Source organism: Chelonia mydas, chromosome 7 (assembly GCF_015237465.2).
Source record: "Chelonia mydas isolate rCheMyd1 chromosome 7, rCheMyd1.pri.v2, whole genome shotgun sequence".
NCBI classification, from domain to species: Eukaryota; Metazoa; Chordata; order Testudines; family Cheloniidae; genus Chelonia; species Chelonia mydas.
This window is the reverse complement of record NC_057853.1, coordinates 34,663,664-34,679,162: the sequence shown is the minus strand read 5'-3', so window position 1 is coordinate 34,679,162 and position 15,499 is coordinate 34,663,664. Positions and strand designations below refer to the sequence as shown.

The window sequence follows — 15,499 nt, the reverse complement described above, 5'->3', positions numbered from 1 at the left end:
CACAAACAGAGAATAAAGCTAGTGCTTGCACCCAAAAGTTCTTTGAATGAATGGTTATCTCCGTCTTATTAGAACATCTTGGGCCTACAAAGCTAAGCCAGAAATAGCATAAGAATATCATTTCTCCTGATATATTAATACTTACACTTACAGAACTCCTTGGGACCAGGAATAGCAAGGAGCATTAAGATGGCAACAACGGTGTGCGGCTGGGACTCTGAGGCAGTGATGGGTATATCTGAGATGGGCAACTCATCTTTAGTAATATACTTTCAGGTCAGCAGATAAGTTTTAAAAAAAATGCATTTTTTAGACAAATGGTCTGTCTGCATTTTATGCATGAACAGTGACATCTAGGGGTTTCTAACGTTAATTACAGATGATCAGCAATCATTCTCTTTTTCTGTTTCTTTTTGCAAAAAAGAGAGCGCCTGTACTCAACACCCCACTAGTAGTGATGATGAAGTAACCCAGGGGTGGCTCTACCAATTTTTGCCTCCCCAAGCAGTCGCTGCTGAATTGCCACCGCCGCAAGAGCGGTGGAGCTGCCACCGAATTGATGCCGCACCTGGAAGAGCAGTGGAGCTGCTGCCAAATTGCCACCGCGGGACACGGACTGCCGCCCCATTCTGAATGCCGCCCCAAGCACCTGCTTGGAAAGCTGGTGCCTGGAGCTGGCCCTGAAGTAACTATGGTTGTCTGTTTGTAACCTTTTTTGAACATTAAACTCATATGTAGCCAAAACAAAGCAATAGCTTGTGACTGTATCATGCTTCTCATGATTAGTTTTTGTTTGGGTTTTTAAAGCCTCAGAATAGATGCTGGAATCAAGAGATTGCATGAGAATTGCGGCTTTCATTTACAAGTTTCTAGCCCTCACAGGTGCAGAGTAAAGCTCAGAAATAAGAAGACAAGTAAAACAGCCCCCAAATTTATATTTTTTTCTTAAAAAAACAAACTCTTGCTTTTTAAGATAATCTTGTGATTTTTGGAGGCCTGTCTTAATCCAACGTGGATAGGAACAAGTCTACACTCAGTGAAGTGGTGGGGGTGCATGTGTGTGAGGTGCTCAGCTGTTTGAGATACTCACTATTGCCAACCCCAAGCACTCCAAAATCATCACTTGGCCCTCCCCAGAATTACATTTGCCTTAAAAGAAATGAGATTTTTTTTTTTAAATTGCCTTCTGGTTTTTGAGCCTTTAGAGGGAAGCCATCCACCCCCAAATAAGAAAGCAACTAAGGTGCAAAATTCAACCTTGAGTACATGTGCAAAACTGTGGGCCTCCCTGCTGGCTGTTTCCATGGGGTACTCTGTGATGCTTCCCAGGAATACCCAGGGTCATGTGGTGCCTCGCTACCCATATCCTTAGTGGGAGAAAGTCCTGTCGGTGCCCGCCATGGGTCAGCGCTCTGACTCCAGCAGCTACTGGAAACACAAGCACTCCCCTCCAGGCCCCACTTTCTCTTAACAAGTTAGTGGTAGACAAACTCCAATCCCCGAGTCCTCTGTGCATCCCTCTGAAGCACCCAGCCCCTGTTCCTCTGGACTCACACAGATCTGCTGCTCCCAAAGGAGTAGTACACACTGGCTTATCACTTTCACCTCAGGATCATTTCTCCACTTAACTCACAGCACTTACATATGCTGTGTGCAATGTTGCTGTAGCTGTGTCAGCCCCAGGATATTAGAGAGACAAGGTGGATGAGGTTAATTATGTTGGTCCAATAAAAGATATTACCTCACCTACCTTGTCTTTCTAAAGCACTTAAATATGTTTATAGTGAAAACAAGAATACGCTTATTTAACAAAGAACAGAGATTCAAATGATGGCAAGTAGGATTAATGGAAACAAAGGATTACATGTAAAATAAAACCATAACATGCATTCTAGAGCTTAAACATAACTAACAAGATGCCCTCTTGTCTCATAAGGTTCTGCTTACCCAAAGTCCTCCTCACAGCATTTTTCAACCAGGACGGCTGAGACCCTCTAGATATATTAGACAAGTCCTTTGTTCTTTAATGGTAAACAGGGTTCCTTCCCCCACCCCCATTCACCTCTTCCCATTATTTTTTTTTTTTTAAGTCCCTGCAATCGCTTCATTAGCATTTGACACAGTATGCAAATAGACTCCACTTGTCAGCCAGGGAGATAAACTGTCATATGGCATGTCACCTCTGGGTGGCCTACCACCTCACTTTTAGTGAACAAAATGTAAATACTGTAGTCAGGAGAGCCCTGTAACTCTTATGCACTCCTGTGCTCTCTGCTAATTGGGTCATATACTCCCCTTACCCTCTCCTAACCCCTGGGAAGGGATGGCTGGCATCCTATTCCTAGTGTATACACCTCCCTTTTCATAATCCTGTCTCTCTTCCTTCCCCAGCTTCTTCCCTGCCTCAGCTGATCTCCCATAGTATTCACCTATATTCACTTGTCCCAATAGTTTTCCTCATTTTGACTTTCCTGGATCCTATCCCTGACACTTGCTCTTTGTCACACCTTATTTGCTGTCACACTGCTACAATAACTGAATGTTGACATCAATGTTTATCATAGGCAGGGCTGGTAGAACTGCCCATTGTTAAGGTTGGGCAGCACTTCCCAATTTGGTTGCTTATAACTTTGCCAAACTTTAATCATTCAGGCTGAAATGTTCCAAGCTGGATATCTGCTCAAGCTGAATGTCTTTTGAAAATTTCTGCCAAAAGGACTCGGACATTTCCAAGAACAATGTTATGGAAAAATATATTGTTTTGCCCATATTTTTAGGGGGGGAAAAGCCTACAACCTTAACTTTGGGCCCTTATGCACATGCATTATGATAAATCTTTAGCAACATGCTCATAGAGTGGGGTTTTTTGTTTGTTTTTGTTTTTTTATATATACACAGGCTTCCTTAACTGCTGCGTGCTTGACCTTGCAACTGCAATGTTTTTTTAAAACATCTTCCTTTTCTGTGTGATATTAAATTAGGGCCAAATCATAGAATATCAGGGTTGGAAGGGACCTCAGGAGATCATCTAGTCCAACCCTCTGCTCAAAGCAGGACCAATCCCCAGCTTTTGCCCAAGATCCCTAAATGGCCCCCTCAAGGTCTGAACTGACAACCCTGGGTTTAGCAGGCCAATGCTCAAACCGCTGAGCTATCCTTCTCCCCCCTGTGATCACAGCCCACCTTGAAAGATGAAGTTGGGGCCCATCCTTTCCCAGACCTCGAGTAATAAGCATCCCGTTCCCAATCTGACTGGTGTTAAACACTCCACCACCTTAGATGTGTTAGGTGGGTGTCTGAAGCCTGTCTAAATGTCTTTCTTAGCTAGGCAAAACCTTGGGAGAGCTCTACCTGTTGTCGTTCTGGTACAAAGCATGGGCTCCTTTCAGTCTGCAGGGTCAGATGACCACCTAAATCAGAGGTAGGCAAACTTTGGCCTGTGGGCCACATCTGGCCAGCGGGACCCTCCTGCCCACCCCCTGAGCTCCTGGCCCAGGAGGCTCGCCGCCGGCCCCTCCCCCACTGTCCCCCCTCGCCTGCACTTCAGCTCTCTGCACAGCTGGCGCAATCCTCTGGGTGGTGGGGCTGCGAGCTCCTGGGGCAGCGCAGCTACAGAGCCTGACCTGACCCCATGCTCTGTGCTGTGTGGCTGGCTCCAGCCGGGCAGGGCGGCTGTAGTGCCATCAGCCACCGGTGCTCCAGGCAGCGTGGTCAAGGAGCAGGGGGGTTGGATAGAGGGCAGGGGAGTTCGAGGGGGTGGTCAAGGGGCAGGGGTGTGGATAGGGGGCGGGGCAGTTAGAGGGCGGGGAACAGAGGGGTTGAATGGGGGCAGGGGCCGGGGGGGGGGGCAGTCAGGAAGGAGAAGGGGGTTGGATGGGGCGGCGGGGGGTAGTCAGGGGCGGGGGGCCCGGGGCAGTCAGGGAACAGGGGGGGTTGGATGGGGTAGGAGTCCCAGGAGGGCCATCAGGGGGCAAGAAGCAGGGAGGGGTCTGATAGGGGTTAGGGGCCGGGCCACGCCTGGCTGTTTGGGGAGACACAGCCTCCCCTAACCGGCCCTCCATACAATTTTGGAAACCCAATGTGGCCCTCAGGCCAAAAAGTTTGCCCGCCCCTGACTTAAATGTAAGTGTTTTCAGGATTGAGTTCCAATTTGTTACATTCCATGCTGCTAGGCTTTATATATGCCTTCTTGCATTTTTCCCTTCTGACAGTCCTGTGCAAAGCACATGCCTGAGCCCAATTTTTAGAAAATCTTTCTCTCTCTTTCTTTCTTTTTTTAAAGGCAAATAAAAGTTTGTGTTTCCAAAGAAACTTTCACAACTTTATTCAGAGAAACCCAGATGATTCAGGATTGCTGATATCCCCTGCTCGCTTGCATCGGTCACCTTGATTACGCACAAGATGTTACTTATGAATATCCGGGATACCGATGCATCATTGATAAGGACTTTACATCTAGTTATGTCAATTACTTTACATAGCATTAGGTGACAGGCAAACCCAGGCCTACCACAAAGTCTGTAAATGACACCCGGTTGTAAGTACACAGTCAAATCTTGCTGCCCTCATTTATGTATATTTAAAATGATAAAAAGATATCTATCCAAAACTATAGGTTCCCTAACACATTAATAATACAGTAAAATCCTAGAAGCACTAAAGTAATTTCAATAGTCAGTCAGCCACCTGCAGAAACTCCTTTTCACCCCTTTATTGTTATGGGAAGCATCCCCAAAGCTCCCTTCTTCAACAGATGACTTTGCAGTCTGCTTGGAAGGTAGCTGGAAGGGCAGGAAATTCCAGCTATTTTGGACCAAGGGAGGGAAGGGCATAGAAGGGGTGGAAGGACAAGTTCCAGAGTCCTGGTGCCCTGACAGAAAACACCCTGCCAGCCACCCATTCTCCTTTATGATTAGGAGAATCCAGCTCAGGTGCCTCTATGGCAGTGTGGCATAAGAAAAGAGGAAGTTCCAGATGTATGCTCATCCCAGTCAATTTAGGGCTTTATCGATCACAATCAACATCTTAAACTCCACCCAGGACCAAAGGGCAGCCAGTGCAGATTCTGGAGTGCTGGTGTCATATGTTCCCAGTGGGACACTCAGCCTTCCTGCCTCCCTCAAAGTCCTGCTGCAGGAGAGGGATTGGGCAGGCAGAGAGCCAGCATCCCAGCTGCCTGTCTGGAAGGCTCTTGTCAATTGTGCTTTCTCCCCACAGGCAGAAAGTAAAATTAACCAGAGCCTTCCAGGTGGGCAGTGCGGAACTGTCCTTTGATTTTCCTTACTGAAAATCAGAATTTTTCATCAAAAATTTTGCAAAAAAGGGCATTTTCCATGCGAAAATTATTTTGATAAAAGATTACCAACCAGCTCTAGTCTGTACCCTATCATCAGAGAAGAGAAGATTTAGGAGGTTTTATGGAATCTTACAGAATTAAGAGACTAGATTAGGCCCAATAAAGCAAACTGGTCACACAGGCCAGAGATTCAAAGACCAAGAAGTATGATTTAAATAGAGTCATTGAGTTTAGATTGGAAAGCCCAGGGTGTATGGTCCAGTGACTGCCCTGGTGAACAGAGTGGTGGGTCACGTTTACTCATAGAATAATTAACTGAATGATGACCATTTAGGTGTGCAATTAACTGCTTTATGTATACAATCATAGTAACTGTGTGCACAATGTGGGGTTTGATCCTTTTAATAAGGGCTTTAGGACGAGACCACATATATGCTCATTGAATATGTGCAGTAGTGCATACAACAGGTGATCATCTAAAATAGCATATTCCAAATGCTTGCATGCAAACAGTTCATCAGAAGCCCATAGGCTGAAGTAATTTAATACAACATATTCATCAATTTCAAACCCAATTTGTAAAACTCATGATCTTTTTTGGACAAATAGATTAAAGGGCCTGAATCAAATGGATAAACAGTCTGTAGCAAATCATTTGACCAGCTCTATTCAGAAGCACTGACAATACAAAAATGTGACCCTTGATCACAATTCATTTTCCAGTATGACTTTAAGCTGCATTTTACGCTCCTTAAGAGTGGTGTCTCATAATTCTTAAGACATGTCATCAGAAGACTTCCTTCCTAACGGTAAATATAGGAAAGGGTCGGACTGGGACTTGGACAGTGATATATAAGAGATTTGTATAATCCCTTTCAAAATCATCATCTTTAAAACTGGATATGGTTTGTTAATTATCTAAACAATTAGTCTGATTTCCTGCATTAGAATGTAATTTTTTTTTAATCTCCTGTTTGCTCTCAATGGACATAAAGGATTTTATAGCACTTTTTTTTCTAAGTTTCAGAGTTTGCCTTGTTTTTCTTGGCCAAAATCTCCTTTCCAAAGGGGTTTTTGCCATGTGATGCTGCCCCACTCAGAAATGTGAAGCAGTAAACCCAGTATAAAATATACTTACCTTCATTCCTGTTTATGTGCTATTTGCTGCTGTTAATTTAACAGAATAGCTTTTTCATGAAGTGCCCGTGTAGTCCATTCTGCAGCACCCAGGCTGTGTTACCTCAAGGGGAATAAGGCAACGCTTCAGAAAGGAAAACTTTAGGAATGTTAAAGGGGAGATAAAAGGAAAGCCCCTTTTCTCAGAAGGTGCAGACTCGACTCCCTCCTGTATCTGTCACCAGTGGATTTAGCTTACAATAAGGGTGTCCCCCCTCCTTGTATAAAGTAAATAAAATAAAGAGAAGACAAGGTGATATGGTACAAACAAAGGTAAGTGTATTCAGGGTAAAGATACAGAAAACTGGGAGAAATGGGGGGTGGGGGAAGAGAAGAAACACAAACCTAACCAATACCATGAAACAGTGACTGGCTTTAGGAGCTTGAAGCTCAGACCCACAACACCTCCCTTGGTGTTCAGAAAAATAATAAATGAAACCCCAATACAGAAACCTCTCCTACTATATTCAGGCACAGTGGATGCTATGCACAGATGCGAGGCCCGGGACCTTCAACTCTCTGGCTGATTGGGAGCCTTCGAGGAGGACCACTGGGGAGTCCTGACAACTGGTGGACTTTGTCGCAGGCGGGGAAACCCTCTGGGATGATGGACACCAGGAAAGCTGCAGGATTCCCTCACAGGTAAGATGGTTTCACTGTGGTGGGAATGATGATGAAGACAGGCCTCTCCTTCCTCTGTCTCGCTTCAGGATAGACGATGTTCTTCTCGCTAGCTCTGGAACGTTGGGAAGACCCGACCGTGCGCATGCTGCCGCTGGAATGGACAGCCCCGCGCAGACACTGAGCAAGATCTTATATAATCTTTAAGGTGGGAAAAGTTCTGATGGAATAGAGTGTTGGGGGTTGGTTTTGGAGGGAAAACCTGGTTCTGTCCGGTTTGAGTCAGGGGACACCAGTGTCTTAAGTCGTAAACAAATTCGCTTACAAACATGGAATCCAAGGGTCACAGATGATATACTCCATATTGGATTTCATTAGAGCCAGTGATTTACATAACCTTTATCTTATATACATTATTAAAACAACTAATTAAACACATTTAAACAATACCAACACAACATTTTTCTAATAGCTGTATACAACATACGTGCACAATCCAGTAGAGGATGTGCTCATGCCACCACACACCTCCAAGGCCCTGGTTCCTGACTTGGAGCAATGAGAGGAAACCAAGTCTAGATAGAGGCAGAGGGCACTACATATTTGCTGACTTCCTCAACTTCCCCTCCTTTCTTGGGAAGATTCTTTTGGCTTGTTATGAAATCTGACAGATCCTTAGTTTCGCAGAGACCGGTCCTATGTGAGTACTTCCCCCTGACCTCTCCCAGACTATCACACCTAGAAAATTGTCCACACCTGTAGTACAGGCCTCTTTGTCTAAGCCTCCTTTGTGAATCCTCTTCAAGCTTCTCAGCTGTTTTTCAGGTGCAAACCTAAAGATGTAATGGGGGTGGAATTTCAAAAGCATAAAAGACAGTTAGATGCTCAAGTCAATGGGAGTTAGTCACCTTGCTCTGATTTATGGTTTTTGAACATCTCTGTTTAAAAGTCATTCTTGACAGGCATTTACTTGCAAAAATAGACATGATTCTGCCTTAGCAACCCCATGCATCTAAACTCCAAAGTGTTCCTGGGATGCAGCTAGAAAAGATAAAGGTGGAAAATAGTATTTGGCCTGTGCATTGCCCCACAGGTATTTTTGATAGTTGTGCAAAGAGCTGTTCATCTTCTAAGTTCTCTAGGAGTGAGCATGCTTATTTATTGAGACAATCTTTACATTGCCATATTTTTTAAGAATTATTTAAGAACTACGCATATTTTGGTCTCCATACGTTTCCTAAAGGCATTGTGGTCTCTAACCTCAGTATGTTCCAGGGCTTCCTGATGATCATTCTCTATTACTTGGGTAACCTGGGTGTAAGAGAAGATGTAAACACTTGGGAAACAAGTGGAAAATACCAGTAGGAGACATTTGGGATGCAAGTGTTCCTGGGAAAACTTAATATATTGTTGTTAGTATATTGCTCAGTATTTTACTTAATTCTGAGCCACATGTGCATCTAAGAAGACCTTCCTGTGCACACAGATAACTTCTCTACATTACAGTATGATATGGGTTAATTCTGGGAGCAAGGAATACCTCTGGCAAAGCCTGGCACATCTGTCATGAGATCCAAACCTATCAAATGGGAACCGTAGTTGTTTTCTCTTTGCTAGTAAAGGCTAATATGCATTTTTCCTTGTAAAAGTAAAAGATCCTTTGACAGTAGACAACTCTCACTCTTGTTCAGAGGGCCCAAGATTGCTGTGTTTGCTATTGCAAATAACTCCGGGTGAATGGAATGGGAATGAACCAAGCCAGTCTGCTGATTTCAAAAGGACAGGCAATGAGTGTTCTGGCAGATGCAGGACACTAATATTCTTATTTTGTTTTTGCAAAAACAAAGCAAACTTTATTCATTTTAGCAACAATTTAAACTGCACCATTAATTCAGTCATATATACTACATATTGATTGGCGGGGGGAATGACTTCCCAGACACTGTTTAAGGCTGTGCTACAGAGGGTCACAATTCAGAGCTTCACAATAATGAATTGGTGTACATGCTGTGCAGCCGCAGCTAGTCAGTCTGAATACATGAGCTAGGAGTGAAAATTATCACCTGTTCCTTCTCACTAACTTTGGAAGTGGAATGTGCCTTTGTGCTGTATTGATAAGGCAAAGAGCTGCATTACAATGATCCAGGAAAGGAACCAGTTGATTAGAGATGTGGATATATTCTCTCTCTTATCAGATAAGGAGAGCAATTGAATATGATTAGATTCAGTCAGAAATAATCTAATATCTGAAAGCCTGAAGCAGAGAGAATTTAATGTCTGAAAAAACACTAGTCCAATGTTCTCCTCAAGAATAATTTCCATTTGACCCATAATTGAAAGGCACAATTTTTTTATTTAATTAAGCAAGGCCAATTTGTAATTGTTTGTTTATCTCTTCCAGCCATCATTTTATCCCCCATCTTTCAGCCCCAAAATATCAGTGGGCAAATAATAGTAGTGGTCATCACTTAGGTCTAAGTTCTGACTTGCATTGCCTGGGTGCACAAGGCACGGGAGAAGGCGCAGGAGTCCCTTTCCCCATCCTTAACGTATGCAGGCATAATGCTGTGTTCCTGAATGCTAAGTGGGGGCAGCTAAATTGGAAGCAGGAGTTGTGATCAGCTAGATAGGAACCTTCATTAGCTCTTCCTCTCCATTGTGCCCCTACTGGCACCTGGGATGATGCCCCTGGGTTCTTATATTGTATCCTGCTATTCCTTTGTAGCAATCGCCAAAGCAACAAACCTTCATCCTGCCAGAAAGAGAAACTCATCTCGCATCCGCCTCTTCCCCCCACCCCCCAAAGGCCATGGTCAATGCTACTCTGTGGATCAGCTGCCAGAGGATGTTGTCAGAAAAGGACAGCTCACACCCAGTTATGTTTGCCAGTTGGTTGCTAAATATAACAGGATAATATTTTTTTAACTCAAATGGTAAATGGGTATCGTTTCTCTTTACATTTCTGATATCTTTCACCATGTGTCTCCTTCCAAAGGAAACATTGTAGAGTTGTACAAGTGTCTTGCTATGATATTATATTCTAAGGACAGTATAGGAAAATATTTTATTTTTACTTCGGTGAAGTCAACATTGTGATAAAAGTAAATATTTCTTGTTAAGGTCACCTATGGTAGTCTTTGTTCATCTGTTTTGTAAAAGAAATAAAGAGCTCTTTCTTTACATAGCCATGCATAGTGATCTCTATCTTCGTCTCCCTTGTTAAATGTAAACCTCAGTAGACTATTGGCTATTTTGAGTGTCCTGTACATTTAATACACAAGCTATTGTTAGGGAAACAATCTTACCTTTCTGGAATACAGTGTGTGGGAGTTGAGTAAAATGTGTTGGTGGTATCAGTGCAATAAACTGTAAAGCCATGTAATAAAATGGCTGTAACATGCATCTTTGGTTGCTTCATCTGCACTCTGCCCACTAATCCATCTCTCAAATTAATTTTAACATTCAAAATCTCTGAGCTGCTTCTAACAGCTGCCATTTGTTTAAAATCTACATACCTGAGAAACATTGCCTTCTTTCTCCCAAATGGTGGAATATCACAACTAAAAATTAGTTTGAGGCCCAGGAGGGGCAGTATTCAGTCTTATACTAGTGATGGATTTAAGGTCTGATATTTTGAATCACAACCTTGTACAGCTAAACTAAGAATTTTGAGACACCTTATGTACCGAAAAGCAATTTTTAGGGGTGTTTTAAATTCACTAATTTTAATTTTGTAATTTTTCTTTCTCTCCTAGAAAACTGGATTTATAGGAACTGGCACTGAATATTTGGTCACATGTTCAAGACAATTTAACATTTGAGCAGAAACTGGGTCTGGACAGGTTCAGCTTACTACGTGTGTTTCAGGGTGTGGTCCCAGAGCACACGTTCTGTAGCATGGCAGTGTGGTCATCCTGCCTCCCTTCCTCCTGCTGGTCCTCCAGAACTCAGATACACCCAGGAGCTTTAAAATAATATTCCCTATCTTGGGGTTTAATTTATTTGGTATTAAAAAATACCATCCAACAACATCACACTTCCTTTGACCCTTCTAGGCTCAGATCCTTCTTTCCTCAGGGCTTCCAATTTACCCTTGTTTCAGGGCTTCAGACCCTGGCTCGCTCTCTCAGCTCTCCCCTTTGCCTCTGAGCAGGGGAGGTCTGCTAGTCCCACTCTAGACCTCTCTGGAGAGACCTCCCCCAGTCTAGAATTGTTAACTTTGGTTGGATGAATTGCTGGAGGTTTCATCACATGACATATCTTTAATTAAAGATTAATCTTTAATTCCTGAAGAACTCCAGGACAATCCTAGAGGATTGGCAACCCTAGCCAGGTGTCTTTCTAGCTCCAGTCCCTAGGCTCACTCCTTCCCTTTGGGTAGGGACTCAAGGGCCCTCCTTGAATCCTCACAGCTTCTACAGCCCATATCCTGGCTCTATCACAGCAGAGCCTCCCTGCAAGTCTCTTCTGACTAGGCTTCTGCTTGTCTGAGCTAACCCTTTGTGACCCTCAAGTAGTCGCATGTCTTGGGCACCTGGCTCCAGTTCTGACTTCTGGCTGGGTCTGGTGATTCTTCTCAGAACTACCTGTTCTTAAAGGGTCCATGCCTTGGAACAGGGTTGGTTAGCACCAGGCTCCAGCCCCCTTAAAAACGACAGACCATCCTGTTACAATGTGAACATTTAGGAAAGTTATGAAAGATTTTAAAAAGGGTCTTGGAGTGGAAATACTTAGGGAACCTTAGCTATAGCTGTTACTAGTGCACCAGCAATGATAATCTAAAGTATTAAACATGCACTGTAGCTCAGATATTGTTCTGTGGATAGTCTTGGGGGGTATAGCCAGGGAACAGGAATCATATCTATGCACTGATAGGCTCATAACTATCTATGGTTACCAGTGTCAAAAGCATCTATCTTTAACTATTCCCTTTTCATGCAACATATATGAACTAATGTTCCTTGCTCCATGTCATTTAAAAAAAATGTATTTCTTCCTTCTGTGTCTTGTTTGGTTTGGGTTTTATGGATAAGAGTGTAGGGATGTAATCCTGAGGATGAATTACATGAATTTGTTACATAATATAGCTGTATTTTGTAACTGTAACACAGCACTTCCCTCTGTGTTGCCCTGATGCTGCAAAGACTTATGCATATGCTTAACTTTAAGAATGTACGTAGTTTCATTGGCTAAATAAATCTTCATAGAGTTGAGGCCTGTATTTGTTCATAGGCTTTGTTACCGTGCTAATGAAGTCAGTATCACTATGTAGTATTAACATTTTGTAATGCATTTTAATTAGAAAAAAACAAACACATACTTGATTTGACTACTGGTCTGACCTAAGGAAGAAGATAGTGGTGTTTTCTGAACTACATAAAATTATTTCAGACATGGCTTTATTCTTCACAGACTTAAAAGGTTTTTACTTTTGCTGATTTGTGACCTAGCAAAGACATATAAAGTTACTAATGTAGGAAGATAAACTTTCTGATGGGGGAGGTGGAATCTTTAGGAAACCCCCTTCTATCTCAGGGGGAAAAAAACTCTTGTAAGGACTTTTCACTCCCTGAATGAAACACTGTGGTTATGTTGTCACTGAACAGTTAACCCAGGCTCTTACCTGAGTTTTACCCCAACCCCCCCTACCATCCACACAGAAAAATGTCTGACACAGGTTTGGAGGTGCTTTAAGTGACATGGCTGGAACATAGGTTAAAACCTAGGCTCCAGTTTAATCCTGGCTGGAACCTGCCCACTTTGCAGTGAGGATGCAGGGAAGATCACTCGTGTTGATAGTCCTGCTGTGCCCTTCCCATAATTCCCCCCAAAGGACAGACAGATTCTCCTGGAGTTGACACAATTGACTGGGAAAGAATTCTAGAGTGCCTCAGCACAAAACCCCCTGGGATATGCCCCCAGACACACATGGGTGAGTGCAGAAACAGTGAGGACACAATAACAAGGCATAGACTTTGCTGAGGGGATGCTTTTACCCAGGCTAGGATAACTTGGCTTCTCAGACTCAGGTGCCAATCACCTGAGTTCACTGTATAGTGAAGACATACCTCCAGTGGGGAAGCAAACTGCTAGTAGATAGTTTTGGATGGAAGCTAGAATTTTTGCTAGACTGAGTAGTGATGAATGCCCCTGAAATGAGGCACAGCTGTTGTGGTATCACAGTTGTTACTAGCCTTAATCAAGGTCACAAAAGTTTCCTGAACTCAACACTGTCTCGCATGAAATAGAGTGAAAATACCCACCCAAAATTTATGCTTAGTTAACATTCCTAAAATGTACTTCAAAATAAACAAACAAAAACTCAGTAGGGTGTTTTTGTTATCCATCACTGATTATTTATGTTTTCTCTCTTGAGCAATCAGGCAAAATATGAGAGCAAACATAATGAAAATGAGCGGTTCCTTAACAAGGTGCTCCTTAGTCTATTATTAACTTCCAAGTACTTTCCCTGATGTAGGAATGAGAATTAATTATCTGGTTGTGAAGTTAGAAAGCTGGCAGTAATAGATCCTTTGTCATGTCAAAGGCGATAAGCTATGATATATTACACACTGTTACAAAAAAGGATTGGAGGGGATAAATGGTAACTTGTACAGTAGTTATAGTGTCTGATATTTAGTGAAGTGATTTTATATATATATAAAATACATACACATATATATATATATCACTTTTTGAGCTTACATTAATGTTTTTAACATGTCTAGCAAAAATACAGAGACAACATTGTGACAGCTGAAGGTTTATGGTCACAGCAAAGTTCACAACCATGAGAACTAATGGATTCTAATTTGATTTAGTTTTGGTGTTGATGGATCACACCATTTTGTGCCCTTTGGACAGGTTATTCAATGTCTATTCTGATTCTGTGGTTATAGTTCTAGAGATGGGCAAACTACTTCCAGCAGAGTGTGAACCAACCTGACCCTTTTCCTGTAATTCAAAACAAAACCAGTTTTATGCCACTAACTCTGTGCTGCACAGAGGGCATTCTGGGGCGGGATGGGGGCTATTCTGGCAATGGGACTAGAGTGTGCTACAGTCAGCCAATCCTCACACAGCAGAACAGTCTCTGTGGCTGCTCTAATGTATGCTGGGGGACAGCCCAGGATCAGGGTAGACAGAAAGGTGGCTTTGAGCCAGTTTTGCCTCCCTCTCCTCCAGCTGTCTTGAGCAATTGAGGAATGAGCTTTTAGTGTAAAGGTTATCCAGTGGCAAGAGAAGATACATTACCAGATTAAATCTTTAGCCAGACTGAGCCCCACCGCACATTTTTTTTTACTTGCCTAGAAAGTGTGAAACCAACCAGAGACGCATCAATTGGTGAAGATAAATGTATGTAATGCTGTTTCATGAGGGCCACGGGCACAAAATGGAGTGTGTGCACCTCCTGCTTTTGGATCATACATATGATCCAGTGGTGCAAAGTGAAAGTTAGAGCACAGGAAAAAATAGTATGTCATCACCAGATAAGCCTGCATGGAAAGAAATCTGAACACATCTGATGGTGGCCATCATGACTCAAAACTAGAAAAGTCAGATGTGAATTCAGACCCTTAGGGCAGCCAGTGACTTGCTAACAAGCCTAAACAAGTCACGTCAATCTTGAGTCTTTCAAATATTTTGCCTCCTTCAGTGTCCTTTAAAAGCTATGAGTGCTCTCAGCATAGTCTTCAAGCATATTTTTAATAGATAACTTCAGTTTTGTGAGGTCAGCAAACATTCCAATTTATGGTGTTGGCACATACATTGATAAAACTCCAGATAGCCTGGCCGTCACAGAAATAATTCATGATATTTATTTAAAAGAGTGAAATAAACAAAAATAAACCACATGCTGAGTTACATTAGCAAAAGCAGCAAGCTGTTTTGATTCTTTGTATCGAACGGCCACATTACTGGTGTGTAGCTCTTGGTTTTGAATGTCACAAGATGATAAATATATGGACTCTGTATAACGCTGATAAGTAAAACATCCAAGGAAGTATGGCTAAATGTCTCATGCAGGACTTTTATTTTAATAGAATGTTTGAAAAAATTAAAATTGAGTTTAATTTAATTCAGAGCTGATTTTCAGAAACTGATACACTCTAGGGGTTTTTTTCTTAATTGAAGGTGGTGTAACATGGAGAAGCTTTTCTAAATTTCCCCCCTCGCCTCTCTAAGTTATATACTGTATCTTGTACATTTCCTTTCTGGTAACAAGTAGATATGATGGAGAATGCACTCTCACTCAATTAGCTTGGAGACACTAAACACACTGCTGCCCTTTCCTTTCTGCAGTCAGAATCAAACTAAGAACACTTCCGTGTATTGATTCGCAGCTCTCTTTATGTTTAGGAGTAGCAGGATTTGACAAATTATTTGCTTCCCCCGCTGGTTTTA

The 15,499-nt window shown here is 42.6% G+C and overlaps 1 long non-coding RNA gene across 2 annotated transcripts in view; it reads left to right on the top strand.

The window, feature by feature from the left end:
* Window positions 1-10,463, top strand: part of LOC122466714 — a 57,009-nt gene extending 46,546 nt beyond the window's left edge. For both annotated transcript variants that reach the window (XR_006292446.1, XR_006292447.1), the window contains 3 exons: window positions 154-276; window positions 6,944-7,114; window positions 9,819-10,463. This is a non-coding gene — a long non-coding RNA (uncharacterized LOC122466714). The remainder of the gene's footprint in view (window positions 1-153; window positions 277-6,943; window positions 7,115-9,818) is intronic.
* The last annotated feature ends 5,036 nt before the right edge of the window (window positions 10,464-15,499 follow it).